Source organism: Heptranchias perlo, chromosome 33, assembly GCF_035084215.1.
Source record: "Heptranchias perlo isolate sHepPer1 chromosome 33, sHepPer1.hap1, whole genome shotgun sequence".
Lineage (NCBI taxonomy): Eukaryota > Metazoa > Chordata > Chondrichthyes > Hexanchiformes > Hexanchidae > Heptranchias > Heptranchias perlo.
The window spans coordinates 29,699,291-29,704,290 of NC_090357.1; the positions used below are offsets into that span (position 1 = coordinate 29,699,291).

At 48.8% G+C, this 5,000-nt stretch overlaps 1 protein-coding gene across 1 annotated transcript in view; it reads left to right on the forward strand.

The window, feature by feature from the left end:
- The window catches only part of LOC137301335 (G protein-activated inward rectifier potassium channel 4-like), a 115,370-nt gene that overhangs the window by 950 nt on the left and 109,420 nt on the right, over nucleotides 1-5,000 (forward strand). The gene's annotated exons all lie outside the window — the stretch shown is intronic.

A 5,000-nucleotide genomic window follows, 5' to 3' on the forward strand; every position in this document is an offset into this window, starting at 1 on the left:
GTGTGCATTTTTTTGCCTTTCTCTGTTTGTCTTATAGATTTGCAGTTTATCTCTATATGATTTGCCTCCTGAGTCAGTTAGGGATGGCGATGGGTTATTGTGGTGAGATGTGAGGCGCAGAGGGCGCTATCTCTCCAGGTAAACGAGGTGACCTGGTGTAAACTGTGCCCAACAGGCAGGGGACAGGGAGGGAGAGACAGCTCACTTACATTTAAAGTAAAATCACTTAACAAGGAAGACAAAGTCATATACCTGTCCAATTTTATCTCATTTGCTCTATTTTCTGTATGAATTACCTTTCCTCAGAAAACTTAAGCAATCTTTTAAATTGTGATTAAGATTATTATCAGTAGTACGTTTTGATAGACTGTTTCCACTGGCAAGAAGGTCAGTAACTAGAGGACACAGATTTACGATAATTAAAGACTTGCATTTACATAGCGCCTTCCCCGACCTCGGGATGTCCTAAAGTGATTTACAGCCAATGAAGTACGAAAAAGCTAAGTGGGAGATGAGGAGAAATTGTTTTCCGCAGCGAGTAGTTCTGATCTGGAACGCGCTGCCTGAAAGGGTGGTGGAAGCAGATTCAATAATAACTTTCAAAAGGGAATTGGATAAATACTTGAAAAGGAAAAAAAATGCAGGGCTCTGGGGAAAGAGTGGGACTAATTGGATAACTCTTTCAAAGAGCCAGCAGGATGGGCCAAATGGCCTCCTGCACTGTACCATTCTATGATTCTATTTATTAATAAGAAATTGTGTATTCATGAAGTGGAATGACATTGTATAATATTACACTGCGTGTTCTAATAACGCAACTTACCGTGTCCCTGGTTTTATAAATCAGCTTGTGTTGTAGTCAGGCAATTTTTGATTTTGCCAGTTTTCCCTTCTCCTTAAGGTGTTCACCGTCTCTGGGTTACAGGGCCCCACGGGCACAGACTCTCGCTGGGGTACGGTGCCCCACGGGCACAGACTCTTGCTGGGGTACGGTGCCCCACGGGCACAGACTCTCTCTGGGGTACGGGGTCCCATGGGCACAGACTCTCTCTGGGGGACGGGGTCCCACGGGCACAGACTCTCTCTGGGGTATGGGGTCCCATGGGCACAGACTCTCTCTGGGGGACGGTGTCCCATGGGCACAGACTCTCTCTGGGTTACAGGGCCCCATGGGCACAGACTCTCTCTGGGGGACGGTGTCCCATGGGCACAGACTCTCGCTGGGGTACGGTGTCCCATGGGCACAGACTCTCGCTGGGTTACAGGGTCCCACGGGCACAGACTCTCGCTGGGGTACATTGTCCCGCGGGCACTGATTCTCACTGAGGTACGGCTCCCTTGGGTACTGACTCACTGGGATATGGGTCCCACGGGCACGGACTGTCTCTCTTGTAGTCCCATGGGCGCCGATTCTCATTGGGGTATGGGTCTTGCGGGCGTGACTTGCTGGGGTACGGGGTCCTACGGGCACGGACTCTCGCTGGGCTACGTGTTCCCGCGGGCACAGACTCTCGCTGGGGTACGGTGCCCCGCGGGCACAGACTCTCGCTGGGGTACGGGGTCCCGTGGGCACGGACTCTCGCTGGGGTACGGGGTCCCGTGGATACTGATTCTGGAGTGTGTGTCCTATGGGCATTTACACTCTCTGGAGTATGGATTCCATGGGCACTGACGCTGTGGTACAGTCTCCACGGGCACTGTGTGTCCAAATGAGTTTAGACAGTGAGTGTCGGTGGGGTATCTGACTGTCACAGCTGAGTCTGATTGTCCCTCATCCAATCTCTGGCTTGGGTTACCTGGCAATGATTAACAGTGGGCATCCTGGCTGATACCTCCCTCCCTACATCTGCCACACCAGGGCAACCTTAGAACCCTCCCTCTCCCACCACAGCTAGACAACTAACTCAGGACAGACTCAGGATTTACCCTGAAACCTCAGGCTCTCTTTACCATTGGGTTCCACCTCATGGTGGTTGAGGATGAGCGAGAGGTTCCTGAAGTTCTTTGAATCACTGGCTTCAAAAGCTGCACAGATCAGAAAATCAAGGAGGTGCCAAACAGAGCAAAAAACCTGATTGAACAATAAAAGCAGGGTCTCTGCCAGCCCTGTACCAGGGAGTGGCCTTAATGGGGTCTCTGCCAGCCCTGTACCAGGGAGTAGTGTTAATGGGGTCTCTGCCAGCCCTGTACCAGGGAGTAGTGTTAATGGGGTCTCTGCCAGCCCTGTACCAGGGAGTGGCCTTAATGGGGTCTCTGCCAGCCCTGTACCAGGGAGTAGTGTTAATGGGGTCTCTGCCAGCCCTGTACCAGGGAGTGGGGTCAGTTTGAGGGAGGGGAGCTTTTGAATGATTCCCTCTGTGGGCACTTCCTTTGGATCAGGCTCCCCATTTCAATCTCCAACTATAATAACCCTTTCTTCATATTCCTCAGACTGACCTGCCAACGCTCAATTTCCCTGGTACTCTGGACAAGTAGCCACTATCACCGAATCATTTCTTTGTTAACTAACAGCACTGGCATAACCAGCGGGCCAAACACTTCCTGTGCCTGCCGTGTGCTGCTCAGTAATTATAAGAGAACGCCAATGAGCCCATCAGGCCTGTTCCCTACATAGACTTTGTACAATCCCTTCCTTGTCATGGAATTCTCCCCAACTGATTTGGGGAGTGTAATTCAACTTCAGCGGGTGTAAAACTGGGGGGGGGGCAGTGGATCAGCTGCCCATTATACCACCCCTGAAATCAGTAGAAAAGACAACGGGGAGCTGATCCCTCACCACCTGATCTGCACCCACTGAAACTGAATCTCATCCATTTAATCTTTAAAGGAAAAGGTCTGTTTTAAAAAAAAATTCTACACATCCACTCCCCCCCCCGTCCCCCCCGTCCCCCCACACTGTAACTACAGAATCTAGGACCCGGTGTCATCCGTCATCATTTGCCTCCTTCAAGGTCGCAGCAGCTCAGGAATGATAAGAGTGGCTCGATGAGAAAAGACCAAGGGCCATCCTCTACCATCCTGCTCGTCACATGATCCAATGATAATGGAGTTGTTGACTAATCACAGCAATCAGTCTTTATCAATCAGTGTACAGTTGACCCGGACATGACACGAGGAAACCCCAGTGATGGAGAACTTTGGAAACCACAGGTCACCTGCTCCTCCCTACACTTATTACATGTAATGTCCCATCAAATCAAACAGTGTTTGATTATCTCCACCTGACCCTGTCCTGATGTATTCTTCGTGCCCGAAACTGGCCGACAAATCCCCCCTCCCCCCCCATCCGATCACTCCTGGGTAACCGTAAACCGCCCTAACCCCTCGATTTAGATTCCACCCTGTAACTCACTACTGCATATCGATTTATTCTAGATTTGATTAGTGACCTTTCTCTCAACTCGAGTCTCCAATGACACTGTCCCACGCACTGTTACTGTGTTGAAATCGAGACTCTCATCTCCCTGACTCCATCTCTAACTCATTCTTTCCCACTTCTCCAAAGTCATTTTCCTTCCCATTCTCAGTGGTCTCCTGCACTGTGGGTCTAGGCTGTCACCTCAATTCACTCACGGGTAACTCTCTTGAGTTTTCACTGGCAGCAGGAGGCCTCGCCCACAGTCCTGTGTATCAGGAAATCGCGGGCAGTGCGCTCCTGAACTTCTGTTTGCCCCATGAGTGGGTGTGGGTCCCACCACTAACACAGACTGGAAAATTCAGTCCAGAATGGAAACCATCTGAATCCCCTGAGCTAAATTGTAGCCTGTGGCTAAGTCAGGGTGACCTTTAAACCCTGTAATAATGTCATTTATGGTGTTTAGATAAAACCAGGCTGGTTCAAAATGATATTAGTGTTATTAAATTGTATTATTGTGTTATCTTTCCAGTAAAAGAGCAGGCACTTCACTGAGCACTCTGATCCTCAAACCCCTAATTATTGGGAAACTATGCCCTCGTACTCACAGAAATGTCTCCCGATTATTCACTTGCGGAGTATCTGAGACTGTAAAATGAAATTCCCTTCCCCCAATCAAAGAAGTGTTATTTCTGGCTGGCCAGCCTTGTTTAGTGAGAGCTGTCAGTCCTGAGGGAAAGATGGGAGCAGGATATAGGACCAAAGAAAGTGAGAGAGGCTGCAGATTCTTTCAAATATGAAGAGCTGTGTTGATTCTTAACGGCAAGATGCATAAAAGGTGTATTTTGAAACGTGGTTGTGAGAGATGAGGGCTGCTTTGAGAGCTGGACTGCAGCACATTTTGCTTTAAGCCCCTGAATCTTGGAACATCTAAAATTGAATCTGTTTCATTTGTCGAGAAAGAAGCCAGCAATGTTCATTATTAATGAGCGTATTCTCCAGGACACTGATGTGTAAGTACTGTGTTATTTGGGGAATTTCAATGCATTGTTGCACAGCATGGTGATTTACTGCGGGACCGATGAGTGAATAATTAGCTATTGATTCACTCCATGTACTGTATTGAGAAGTGACCTGCAGAACCGTACTGGGATGAGTATCGTGCAGAGAAGATTACCTTGCAGCTAAACTTTAAGCTTCATGCATGCCAGCCTCGATAACTAGCACAAGCACACACAACCCAGAAACACTCTCCGCTCAAAGGCCAGTTAGACTTGCTGGTGTAGTGAGAGCCATACTATGCCCCAGATTCTCACTGCAGGGGGGAGAAACCTAAACTATGCAACATGCTGTTTGCAGCAATGATGGATTCAGAAATTACTGAAAGAGGAAGATGAGTGCTGGAGGCATGAGATTTAATTTCTAGTGAGGCCCGGGGGTATAGGAACAAGAATAGGCCATTCAGCCCCTCGAGCCAGTTCTGGCATTCAGTCCGATCATGGCTGATATGTTCCTCCACTTACCCACCTTTTCTCCAAATTCCTTGATTCCTTTACCCAACAAAAATCTATCGAGCTCAGCCTTGAAAGCTCCAGTTGTTCCCCAGCATCCGCAGCCATTTGGGGGGAAGAGAGTTCCAGGCTTC